The following is a 13,883-nucleotide window of genomic DNA, read 5'->3' as shown; positions in this document are numbered from 1 at the left end:
TGAGGACACACAGTGCCGGATGGGGTGGGGACTGACTAGAAAGGGGTGTTCAGCTGTACGTATTGTCTTGTGCCTGGCGCCACTGAGGTGCTGTGCTCACAGGCAATGCTCTGTAAAGGGGGGAGGGCTTTACTGAAAGCTCCGACCTACATGAAGGGAGGACATTTCTTAGCACTCCAGGAAATAGAGCCCAAGGGCAGACTCTGCTGAGCATTGACGGTTTACAAGGCCCCACAGAGCTAGGGCAGTGGAAAGACCGATGGATGGGAGGGAGGAGGAAGTGGGTTCTCATCTCAGCCCTGCCACGAGCTGGTGGTGTGGTGACCTGGTGCAACGCCCTTCCTCGTCTGGACCTCTGTTTCCTCATCTTTAAAAAATGACAAGGTTAGAGTAGTTCACTGCTAAGGTCCCTTCCAGTTCTGTAAAATCTTTTCTGAGATCTAGTTCACGAAAGATTCCGTCTGGATCTCGGTTTACTTCTCCTTCACTTGAGGGTGTTAGCGATCTTTACTGTTCTTTTTAGTTCACAGAGATTTTGTAAGTCTGTGGGTGTTTGGAAACTCTTGAATCTTCCGTCCGTGAGCATTAATTCATCTCATCAGGCAATTGTCCCCGAGTTAAAAGTAGGCACTAGATGTAATGGGGTCTGGCCTCTGTTTCCCCCATTGACTCCACTCAGTTGTGAACACTTAGACTGGCTTATCTTTCCAACAGGAAGTTATAGAATCACAACCGTGTACTAACCCCAAGTCTTGAGCTTAACAGCTAGATTATCGACTAAGTCAAGGAAACCAAAGGAAGCTACAGAAAACATACAAAAGTAAGGATTGGTCTGTTGAATTTCCTGGGAAGAAAGCAACGTCTTCCACCCAGCTACTCATTTTGCAAGGAAGATTTACCACAAGCATCTTAAAAGCCAACTTCTATCAGAAGGGTTTAGAGAGACAGGAGATCACTTAGGGGGAAAAAAACAATTGTGAGTGTCCAAGATTAGGGAAATGCTTCAATTAATTTTGATACTTCATGTGTAATTTACGCGTCATTTAAAATAGTATTTTAAAAGATAACTTCATAGCATGTAGAAACACTATACTGATAGGAGAAAAAAAGCAGGATACAAACCATAATTTAACATAATCGTATTTTCTGTTAAATCTATACTGGTGTCTTTACACTATTCTGCATTTTCAAATTTGCTTCAAGATGTACTCATTGGCTTGATGAGTCATTTAGCAAACATTTCTTATGGGTCCACTGCCAGCCACTATGTTGTAGACACTAGAGATAGAAGCGAGCCCCAGCCCTCTTGCAGGTTCCCCTCTAGCGGGTGGACACAGATGATAAAGAAGAAACATGGATGAATAGGAAAGAGTGCAGACGGTGGTCTGGTGGACCAGCGGGGGATAAGGAGGAGAGTGAGCGGGGCACTCACATCTGGGAGGACAGCCCTGAGGAGGTGCCTTTACAGTTGAGACCTACTCACACGAAGAAGACTGAAGATCTGGCAGGAGAGAAGACCCATCAGAGGGAGCCGCAGTTTCCACAACTCTGAAGTGAGGCAGTAGGGCTAGGTCAGTGATTTCTGTTTTGTTTTGTTTTGTTTTAAGTTTATTTATTATCCCGAAGGCGGGAGGCAAACAAGCAGGGGAGGGGGAGAGAGAGAGAGAGGGAGAGAGACAGATAGACAGATCGAATCCCAAGCAGGTTCCATGCTCTCAGCGCAGAGCCCGAGGCGGGGCTCGAACTCATGAACTGCGAGATCATGACCTGAGCCGAAAGCAAGAGGCAGACGCTTAACCCGGGTCAGTGACTTCTAAGAGCACCTCCAGTTCTTAAAAAATAAAAACATTGCTTTTGTGTGCCTGTTTACCTTTTCAAAAAGCATGTAAGCTTCTTAAACATGGGACCCAAGTCTTAGTCCCCTCTTTATTTCTTCCCGGGGCACCGCCTTGCACCTCACAGGTCCCAGGGGAGGAGTGTGCTGCAGGCCGGTATATGTTGGGGCGAGTCATTAGATCTCAGGGTGAGCTTCCACCGTGCTTTCTTGTGAGCTCACCTGCCGAGGTCTTTATCCTGGAGGTAACAGGCAGCCAGTAAAGGCTTTTCAGCAAAGCTTGACTTCTGTGTTTTGGAAAGTTCTGTGTCTCAAGCAGTAATGAAGGGAAGTCTGGAGGGGACCGAAAGTGGAAGCAGAGAGACAGGGAGACACATTGTTTTCCTAGAGAATGTCCCCTGGGCTGTGATATGGGAGAGAGCCCATCGGTGAAACAGGGACTCCTCATCTGCACAAAAACCCCTCCGTGGTGGTGGGGGGGGCAAGCCCTGGGAGGTGAGAAAGTGTGAGACTCCACCTATTTATAACTGGGGGAAATGAGGCACAAAGAGACAAAGTGACTCACAGGCCAAGGATTTCTGCCTTCAGGGCCTCCTCTCGCCTAATGTGAAAACCAGACTCCACTTGGTGTCTCATCCCGGGAGGAGGCGGGACTCTGCGTGTGCCAGAATGGAAGGGAGTGTCGGGTGGGCCGGGTGGGGAAGGGGGAGACGAGTATCCTGGGCAAAAACGGAGACAAATGCTCTGGTACCTTCATTCCGACACTCCCATAATCCAAGAAATGCTAAAATTGGCTGTAGAGCTTGTGTTATGAAACGAGAGCAGATCAAACAAAAGAAATAAGCCAAACTTGAGTCACCCGATGATGATAATCTGGTGGAGAGCACGCAAACCCAAGCGAAAATAGATCAGAGACGCTTTCCCAAGAGACACAGAGCTTGGAGATCCTGGAACCAACCACCTCACGTGAAAGATAGGGAGGCAGAGGTTGGGACGGAAGGGACTGTCACACCCTGGACACAGAGAATAGGCTCTTCCAGCGGAGTCGGGACCGGGACTCGAACCCAGCTCTCCCCATTCAGAGGTCAGTGCTTGCCTCTCGCCTTTACAACTAATTCTACACCTAACCCTTTATTTACCAAACTTACAGACAGGTGCAAGAGCAGGGGGCAACTGAAATGACTTCAAAACACCTGGCATCCACTGCGTGTTGCCATGTACACACATGTGCTCACGCACATACAGACACATTGCTCCCGTTGGTCAAGATCTTCCTCTCGTTAAGTACCACGGACCATTACTTACATAGCTGCATTCATCACCCTGGGTTCCAAGGCACAGCTCATGGAACCCAAGAAGAAATTGTCGTCCAACTCTTTATTTTATGGATGGGGACCGGAGTCCCGAATGGATGAGGAGGTGGAGACACTTTAACCAAGAACCAGGGCTCCTAGCCCCCAAATGCAGTGCTCTTTCTACTGGCCCGAGACCTGCAGGAAGGAAAACTGAGACTTTTAATACACATGCATTACTTTCCATTCTCAAGCACAAGTTCTCAAAAGGAAGGTGTTCGAGATCTTGACAATTTCCAGCTTATTGCTTTGGCTGGGGCCTGAAATCTTGGCACACGCATTGTTGAAATTCTACAGAAATCTTTTAACTTCTCTGAGAAGTTATCATGATGGTAACAATAACAGTCGTCCGCTAAATAAACATTTTCGGGTGTCCGCTTTGTACCAGTACTCTCTTGGGTCTTCTGAATGTACTTTTAAGCTCCTTTAATTTTCATGCTCTTTTTTTTTTTTCTTTTAGTTTTAGAGAGACAGAGATATCACGAGTTGGGGTGGGGCAGAGAGAGAGGGCGACACAGAATCCGAAGCAGGCTCTGGGCTCCCAGCTGTCAGCACAGAGCTTGACGCAGGGCTCGAACTCACGGACCACGAGACCATGACCTGAGTTGAAGTCGGACACTTAACCGACTGAACCACCCAGGCGCCCCAATTTTCATGATCTTATGACGCAGGATATCATCATTCTCATGGTGGTTTTTGTTTCGTTTTGTTTTGACACAGGGAAATACAACTTGGGGAGGCCAAGCAATTTTCTCCAGGTCATAGGTCCAGGAGGAGGCGGAGTTGGGATCTGACCCTCTCTTGGCTTCTATTATGCGGAGCACCTCAGGTATGTGGTGATCTGTGGCACACTGTGGACACTGCCTGCAGGAGTCTCACAGTCCTGGAGGAGAATGGGGCCACATTTCTGCAGACCACATCCTCTTCGGAGGCGCCAAGCTCAGCTGTGAGCTCTAGTTTACTCGCCAGGTCTATAAGTCGCTTCCAGAGGTTCCAGGTGGGGTTCCAAAGAGCCAAGCCCCTAGGTAGCTGGCTAGGCTCTGAAGAGGCCGAGATCATTAATTTGAGAGGACTAATATCCTTGAGAGGTTTGGCCCAGAGATGCGAAGGGAACGCACTAAGAGTGTATCCAAGAGGGATAGACTCAGACCGCAGAAAAAATATAGAACCTGGGACATGATTTTAAGGTCAGTTTGCTGGTGGGGGCCCCTCTGTGTTCTATGTGAACACGCCTTTCCCAGAAGACCCTGGAGCATTTCCTGCACCAGACAAAAATTTCCTCTAGTGTCCATGATGCCATTTCATTTCTGTTTTAATGTCTCCAGACAGGGAGCTCACTACTTTTCAGACGACTATCGCTGCTAGGACGTTCTAGTCTTTATACTGGGCCAGTATATGGGGTGCAGCTCAGCCCCTCGGTTTACAAAGACTAACTCTGCTTCCTCCCTGCTCAGCAGCACGCTGCATATTTGAAGAAAACTTTCTTTTTCATGCCAGTGTTCCCCAAAGTGTGCTGGGCAGAGCAGTAAGTTTGCATGATGTTAATAGGTGTCCTCTATAAAATATACATATTAAAACAGACAAATAGCATTTGTGGGCACGATGGGTTAAACCGGGTCAACCAGGTACGCTTCCTGCAAGTCTACTCAGGATGTTTACCACACTTGTGCATAGCGCGGACTCTGAAATGGAAACACCGGCCACGCGGCGTTTCCCAAACTTTTGACCTCGAGACCTTTTCCCTCCCAGTGTCCCTTTTGCTATTTTGGAAAAACCGTTTGGAAAACGCTTCCCTACGCAAATCTCCGAGCTGAAAAGTCAGGCTCCTCTGATGATTCCTTTTGAGACACATTATTGAGATTTGCTCACTATCTTTGTTCTCTAGTGCAAGGCTGTCTGATTACAATACAAGAAGCCCAGTTAAAGTTGAATTTTAGATAAACAATGAGATTGGGGGGGGGTATAAGTATGTTTCATGTAATATTGGGGACACATTTATATGAAAAAAGAACTTGTTGGCTATCTGAAATTAAATTTGACGGAATGTCCTATATTTTTATTTGCTAAATCTGGCAAGCCTAGAGGGGCCCCAGATGTCCCCCTTCCTTTGAAAAGTGTGTCCCTCAGAACGGGGCATAGTATTCCAGAGGTGTACCAAGACAGAGACCATTGATAACCTCGGAAGTCACCATGAACTACACTTTTCCCTGAGATGTTTTTAAAGGGAAGACAGTAATGTTTTTATGGATGGTTAGAAGTCCGTCTGAGATTGACAGCTAGCTACCTGATACCTGGTATCTTCCTGAACCTCCTAGCAAAATCCAGAAGCCGATTTCCCATCCCTCACCCTTATTCATAAGCATATTTAAATTTCTCTGGTGTTAGAGTTAAGGAACTTGATCAGGGGCACCTGGGTGGCTCAGTCGGTTAAGCCTCCGACTTTGGCTCAGATCGTGATCTCACGGTTCGTGGGCTCGACCCCTGCGTCCGGCTCTATGCTGATAGCTCAGAGCCTGGAGTCTCCTTCAGATTCTGTGTCTCCCTCTCTCTCTCTGCCCCTACCCCCTCTCCCTTTCTCAAAAATAAATAAACATTAAAAAAATGAACTTGATCCAAAAACCATTTATAAGTCCGTGTTCATTTTCTGTCTCCCCCATTAGACTGTAAGAAACTAGGGGCGCCTGGGTGGCTCAGTTGGTTAAGCGTATGACTTCAGCTCAGGTCACGATCTCGTGGTCTGTGAGTTCGAGCCCCGCATCTGGCTCTGGGCTGATGGCTCGGAGCCTGGAGCCTGCTTCCGATTCTGTGTCTCCCTCTCTCTCTGCCCCTCTCCCGTTCATGCTCTGTCTCTCTCTGTCTCAACAATACATAAACGTCAAAAAAAAAAAATTTAGACTGTAAGAAACTAAAGTGCAGGGACCCACCGCGTCAGTCTCGGTCATAGCGATATCCCTTGTAGCTAGCATGAGCTCTGGCATTTATAAGTATTCAGACATCTTTTCAAGGAGTGAATGAATGAATGAATGAATGAATCAAATGCTGTTTGCAGAGCTAAGTAAAGCAGACCAGCTGACACTCCAAGGGGAAGAGATTGCCCGTGGGGGTTTTCCTCGTGGTCGGGATGTGCCCTCCACCTCAGGCTTTCCCAGACCCATTAAACACTGTTCACCTGTCCCCAAGGCAGTTCTGTTGGAAGATGTGTGTGCAAAACAAGAACATCTAATTGCTGTGACCAAACTAGGACATTTTAGCCAAACACAGGCTGTTTTCACGAAGCTGAAATACTTCCTGGAGTATGCAGTTGTTACCAAGGTGTGGAGCTTGGCCCTTCAAAGCAGGCTGGGCTGTGCCAAATGGGCATGGGATCGGGGCAAATCACACCAGGCCTTCCCACAGAAACATCGCGATCCAAGAGGGACCGGGCAGAGTGAACAAGCACAGCCTCAGCAGGGCCTGAGCTGCTGGGGGCGGGGATGGGGGCATGGGGGGGGGCAGGTAAGTGATCCCACAGCTCTCACTTGGGGAAAGTGCATCTGGTGACGGCCACGAGTAAGCTGAAAAGCCTGGAGCTTCTGCTCTAAGCCGCGGTTGATAGAGCCAAGCCGAGCGCTGGCCCCTCCCAGCATGAGCTCACCCAAGCTTGGGGCTTGTCAATATCGGAAGCATCCTGGGGACTGTCCCCGGAGCGGGCGGTCACTCGTCTGCAGCCTGGCACCTGGGGCTTCAGTGCTGGAGAGTGTGGACGTTGAATTTATCTGATACAGTGCCGCAGAAAGCAGAGGAGTACGGGGAAAAGAACCTGAGTCCCAGGGGGGTAACTGACCACAGTAGAACTGGTGTCATTTCCTGCCTGTGGGTAGGAAGACCTGAGTTCAAGTCCCAAGCCTGCCTGCTGGTAGCTCCACGCCCTCAGGCAAATCTTTTAACCTCAGTCTTTTTATCTGTGAAATGGGAACAAGCAGGCTGGGGTTTTGGAGTGGTAAGGATTAGGTAAGACGGCGGATAGAAAAGCCCTTTGTGACCTGCCAAATGCTCGATCAATGTGAGGGATTGTTGGGACACGGTGTCCCCTCGAGCACAGATGGTCTGCAGCACTTGATGGATCTGGTACCTGCTTCCAGGACAGCATAAAAGAGCACCCAACTGGGAGAGGAGAAGGGCGTTGCTTCCGCGGCCTGAAGCAAAATAAAAAGAGCTTCAAGTTACATTATATAATTCTTTTTAATTATAGAAGAAAACAGTTCCGAGCACACGCTGGGAAACATAGGATCTCAGTGGGTAGGAGTCTTCACAATGTCCAAAAACTCACTTGGGAACATCTTTATGGCCTTAAGGCGTAAGGCTCTAGGTGAGCCTTTAATTGGACATGAATGTGCCTATTGATCTCCCTGGAGTCTGTCACTGGCTCTGGTTAAGGACCTTGCAGGCTTTGCAGGAGCAAAACACGTACCAGTGTAAATCCAGTTCATCGGAGGGAAAATAATGCAGAGAGTGGTGGCTGATGAACTACCCCCTACTTCTCCCTCTGTTGTGAGATGCTTCAAGCCACCGGAGGAGAATCTTGTTAACGTGTAAATCTGCGTGTACGTGCGTTTACTGGCCCGGGCAGTGAGGGACACGGTCAGACATCTTGCCTTGAAAGGCTTTCCTGCAGGGATTTGTCTGTTTCTTCCTCTAGTGTCACATTTAGTGTGGTGGTCACTTAGGAAATGCTTATACTTGGAGTCCTACCGCTGTCCCCGCCAGGACCTGCAGACGTCGCATTTCCCATCGTTTACATTCACTGGCAACTCTGTGCAAAGGGCGCTGCGGGCTTGGAGCTGGGCAGAGGCCCTGCTTACAGCTCTGGGAGGACACAAGGCGATCTTTATGCAACCCGACCTGCCCACCCTCCCCTCCTTGCCCAGGCCAAGAATAGTCAATGATCATGTTCTGGAAGAAACCCCACCTTGTCATCGTGTGCTCTGAGCCAAGAGGAGTGGGAACAGAGCAGGAAGGCCAGGAGTGAGGCCAAGTGTAATAGCCCACAGCTCCAAAGTCGGAGGGTTTGGGGGAGCCTGGGTGGCTCAGTCGTTAAGCGTCCAACTTTGGCTCAGGTCGTGATCTCACCGTCTGTGAGTTCGAGCCCTACATCGGGCTCTGTGCTGACAGCGCAGAGCCTGGAGCCTGCTTCGGGTTCTGTGTCTCCCTCTCTCTCTGCCCCTCCCCAATGCGCACTCTGTCTTTCCCTCAAAAATAAATAAACATTAAAAAATAAATTAATTAAAAAGTCTCTTCACGTGTGGCCCCTGCTGCCTCCTGTGGGCCTGTCCTGCCCCCTGCTTCCTTCTCCCTCTCTGCACACCGACTAAACTGACCTTTGCTCAGTCTTCTTATGCATGAGGTTTTCTCTCATCACAGGACATTTGCACATGCTTTTCTACCTGAGTGGCATACTCTTCTCTCCTTTCTTTTTCAAGAAATTATCTAGCTAGTCCTCAAGGTTCAGTAGAAACCTCATTTCTGGGGTGCCTGGGTGGTTCAGTCAGTTAAGCATCCGGTTTTTGATTTCAGCTCAGGTCATGATTTCATAGCTGGTGAGTTTGAGCCTCGACTGGGGCTCCGTGCTGACAGTGCAAGACCTGCTTGGGATTCTCTCTCTCCTCTCTCTCTCCTCTCTTTCTCTCTCTCTCCTTCTGCCCCTTCCTCACTCATGTGCTCTGTTTCTCTCTCTCTCTCTCTCTCTCTCTCTCTCTCTCTCTCAAAGTAAATGAATAAACTTAAGAAAGAAAAAAAGAAACCTCACTTCTTTGGGGGAAACTTTGCAGAGCTCTTAGATGCCCTCAAAACACCATACACCTCCTCCCTAGCACATACCACAGTTGCAACTTTGTATGCATTTTAAAAAACTTCTCTCTTGCATTACACACAAACTCAGTAAGGGCAAAGATAAACTGTGTTCTTCAACACCTAACAATCCCTGGCACTTAATAGGAACTCAATACACATGTATGAAATGAAGGGTGTATATACTTACCAAGGAAAAGGGGTCTGCATGTGAACCTGAATCCACTTGGGGAGCAGTGGGACCGTGATTACATGACGTGGTGCCTTTGCTCATTTGGAGCACGCAAAAGTGTGCTTAGGCATCGCACGTGTGTATTTCTCTAAGGTTTAGGTCTGAGTATGTCTGTGTCCTGTATGTGTGGATGTATTCTCTTTTTTTTAATGTTTTATTTATTTTTGAGACAGAGAGAGACAGAGCATGAACGGGGGAGGGGCAGAGAGAGAGGGAGACGCAGAATCTGAAGCAGGCTCCAGGCTCTGAGCTGTCAGCACAGAGCCCGACGCGGGGCTCGAACTCACGGACCGTGAGGTCATGACCTGAGCCAAAGTCAGACGCTTAACCGACTGAGCCACCCAGGCGCCCCTGTGTGGATGTATTCTTATGGGGGTATACAAGAAAGAACCTAGTTGTGGCCACATAGCTATGTGGAAATGTGCATATATATGTATTTGTGTGGATATAGGTATAGGTATCGGGGTTAAAGTCTGTGTGTGTGTGTGTGTGTGTGTGTGTGTGTGTGTGTGTGTTTACTTGGGTGTGTCCATCTGTGGAGGTATATGTGTGAATATGTATGAATCATACCCTTCTCTGCAGCTGGGTGGGACCCCCGTCAGATTTCTAAGTAGGAGGGTTTATGTACATTAGGCAAATTGATTCGTATAGACCTTGGTACGATTTGACTTAACCAGGGCATGGTGTCAGGGAGGAAGGAGCACTGGACTGGGAGTCTATCACTGCAGCAAAATTCCTTTTCTTCCTGTGCCACTACCTCCCAGGCTACATGCAGAGGGTTTGGGACTAGGTGACAGTGATGCTTTTCTGGGGGTATAACTGTGTAGATGCCATGTTGTCACAAAACACATTTTTAATGAAGTGCCTAATTGCTCAAGGCATCTTATTGTCATTCAGGGTAATTCTTTATCATTTGTACATTATTTTCACTTACACTGTTTTATTTGGTAATATTGGAAAATTAGGATTCCGGTTATTTGATACGATGATTTTTTTTTTTTTTTTTTTTTTTTTGTGAATGTATGCAAGTGTATAGGATCCTTTCTTTCGTATGCCTACATTTTGTGTTCTTCCGTGGGAAGGGCGGGCAAGGGAAGCCAGGTCAGCTTTAGGTCCCCAAATTGCCTCACAGCACCTGTACCACGGTCCTCTGGGGGAAGTTGTGACAAAATGCAGATTGCCGGCTCCCGAGCGCAGTCCTGTGAGATCAGAATCTCAGGGACTACATTCAGGAATGTGCATTTTCTCAGAAGTTCCCCCAAATCATTTTGGGACCCCACTGCGGTAAAATAAAATTGTGCCTGGAAACTCACACCTCCACTGACACCATTAAGCCTTCCACGATCCTATAGAAAGAGATTTCTGAGGCTGGCCACCTCAGGCCGTTGAGGCTGACCCTCACTTCTGTTACGTGGAGGAGACCAGGTGATCATTTGGAACTATGGAGAAAACACTGGGACCTGGAACAAGAAAGAAGTCTGAAGCTGTGAGCAGAGCAGGCTTATGGCTGACAATGCATCTCAGGAGAACTGTGGGTACCTCTCAAACAAAGCAAAACACCAAACAGATTGTCAGGGTTGTCTGCAATGTTTCGGAGCATCTGATGGGACTTTAACAAGACCAACACCAGACAGTAGGACAGAGACAGAATGGGCACAAGGAAGAAAACTCTCCAGACAAAGGCAGCTGTAGTTGAAAAGAAAGCAAAAGCTCCCTAGGACTCCAATTTTGCTTTGTCATGAGTATTGCTGTTGTGATTTTAAAAACTGTTTTCTCTTCCTGGAGAAGGGACTCTATTCAGAAACTGCAGCCTTCCCCTCTCAGCACTGGAAAAGTGATTATAACGCAAGCCGGGAGAGACGGTCCTCTCCCCGCCCCTGTGCTACCTTGTAATCGACCCCACCTCTCGGAGCCTGGGGCTTCTTAGTTCACTAAGGATATTACGGGCTTGCTCAGTGCCCATCCCCCCTGGCTATTCTCCAATGTGAAACCTGGGCAGAGAGACGGGGAAAGCGCCCCAAATCCAGCTGTCAAGGGCTTCCTGCCATGATGGTCAGGATTGACTCAGTGCCAACTGATGGGCTGGGGCCAAGCGCCCACCTCTGCTTCCTACCTGGGTGGGGGGGAAGCTCACTCAAACTGCCTGAATACGGGTGCAAGATGTAGTGTGCGGCCCACCCTCAGGGCAATCTGGTTTCCCAGCTGATACTTAGCCACAGCTGACCTTCGATGACACGGGCTTGTCTCCGAGTCACAAGGCTCAGACGTTAATCAGGGCACACGAATAGAATCCCCGCAGAGTGAAACAAAGTGCACCCGTGAAAAATTTCTTAGCACCATCATTTCCCCACTTGTCCCTCACGTGACCCCCAAAGGGGGAACGATGGCCTATCCTAGCGGTAAAGCACAGGGGCTCTGGTTCAGAATACGCGTCATTCCAGTGGGTTGGGCAATCTTTGGCAACTGGGGGAACCCTTTCAAGGCTCCGCTTCCTTATTTCTAACATGGGGACAGACATGATGGTCCCCACGTTGTAGGGTCACCGACAGCCCTACATGAGATCATGCGTGAAAACTGCCAAGCACGACGTGAGTTCATAGCAGCACTCGGGAGCTGGGGCCATTGTTATCACCAGAGGTGCTCCAGGAAATAGACAGCTGCTGTTATACTTTTCAAATAGTCGGTATCGGCCACTCTATAACTTGAATAGATTTATTTTAACATAAGTCAACTGGCTGGGTCAGAGGCACGTAACAATGCAACCAGAACCTTGCCCTAGGAGTTCAGTGGTAGTACCCTAGGCTCTGAAAGCAGACTAGAGCCCATCTGCAGAAGGCATGCTTTCAAAGAGACAAGTATGGAAAAAAATTTTTTTTTCACCCACTAGCAAGGAAGTGGCAATTCTGTCTGATTTTGAGAATTTATCTTTGTAAACTTATGCATCAAAATGTGATCCCGGGGACACCTGTGTTAGACACACCTGGGGGGAAACTTGCTAGAAGGCAGATTCTTCTAGAAGGTCCCAGCTCAGATTTCCGTATCCAGATGCTCTGGGAGTGATGATTCCTTTGTGCCCCTAAAGTTTGAAAACTGTTGGCCACTGTGTGTTGCCAGGCCAATTATGATACCTGGGTCATATTATAAATAGAATATATTCAAGGAGGCATTTGTAAAATTACTCTCGGTGGGTCCAAAGTCGTATTAATAATCGATTTCACTTTTATTTAAAAATATATTTAGGGGAGCCTAGGTGGCTCAGTCGGTTAGGCCTCCGACTTCTGGTTTCGGCCCGGGTCACAATCTCACGGTTTCCTGAGTTCGAGCCCCACATCGGGCTCCAAGCTGACAGTGCGGAGCCTGCTTGGGATTCTCTGTCTCCCTCTCTCTGCCCCTCCCCCACGTGTCCTATCTCTCTCTCAAAATAAATAAATAAACTTAAACAAAATTAAAAATAAATTTATACACATTGTATAGCCATGCTTAGGACAAAGACTGGAAGCATGAACATCACGTTTAACGATGCCTATCTCTAGGTGGTAATGTTATGCGTGATTTATCTCATTTTGTGCTTTCCTATATTTTTAAAGGTTCTACAAAGAACATTTGTTACCTTTTTAATGAGGAAAAAAATGTGCTTTTAAAATAAAAGCCTTGCCACCAGATGGGCAGCACCGAACACTTCCTGAAATCTCACAGAATTCTGGAAAAGGGAAACCCAAGACTCATGGAAACCAAGCTATCCCTCATTCGAGATGACGAAAACAGGTCTAGGGAAGAAAAGTGACCCTGCCCGAGCTTGCCAAGCTGGTTGGGACTCCAGGTCTCTAGGCTCTTGGACCAGAGGGGCTTTGAAGTGCTCCGTGCTTTCCAGGGACCTGCCTCCCTTCCTTCCCGCCCTGTGAGGGTGACGGAAAAACCACAGGAAGTGCACTGATTCTGAGGGTGGAGAAGTATGTAATTGCCTTTGCAGAGAGGACTTTGCGGCCCTCGTTATTCTCTCTCTGGGAGTTAGTAGGTCATTTGCAAAAGGCATGGGAAGAGCAGCCGATGAAAAGGTCTAATAGTTTGGAAAACTGCTTAACCTTATTTCTCTATTTCTGGATTTCCCCCCATGGCCAGGGACTGTTGAGATCCTGATTTCCCCCGGAGGTTTCCTGTTTAGGAATGCAGTGAAACCTCCGAAATCCAGAGGAATTGGGGAGAAGGCCAGCTGGAATTAGGGAACGGTCTGAATACTTTTTAAGAACATTCAGGTCTATTGTTTTCAAGGACACAGAGGCACAGATTTGGATGGAGCTCCGTCCAGCTCCTGTTCGGTGCAGGAACCCTTTGTGCTTCATCCCACACAGAGCTTTATTTGGGCTTCTCTTGAATGCTCCCAATGACAGGAGGCTCACTATTCAGATAGACAAACTATTTTCAAAGTGTTTTGTTGTTTTCATCTGAGCTGGGAATCTACCTTCCTTGAAGCTTCAGTTTGCTTCCTGGTATTCATATAAAATTGATACCCTCCTTTTCCCCAGACGGTCCTTAAATATTCGAAGGCAGTTGTCATGCATCAGAAATGTCTTCACAGCATTCTCCTCTGCCAGCTGATCACCCCCAGGATATGCAACCATTATTTACATGACAAATGTCA

The sequence above is a fragment of the Puma concolor genome, chromosome A1 (genome assembly GCF_028749965.1).
Source record: "Puma concolor isolate L17-30 chromosome A1, mPumCon1.1.hap2, whole genome shotgun sequence".
NCBI lineage: Eukaryota > Metazoa > Chordata > Mammalia > Carnivora > Felidae > Puma > Puma concolor.
The sequence above is the reverse complement of the archived record's forward strand: the minus strand, read 5'-3'. Positions refer to the sequence as shown.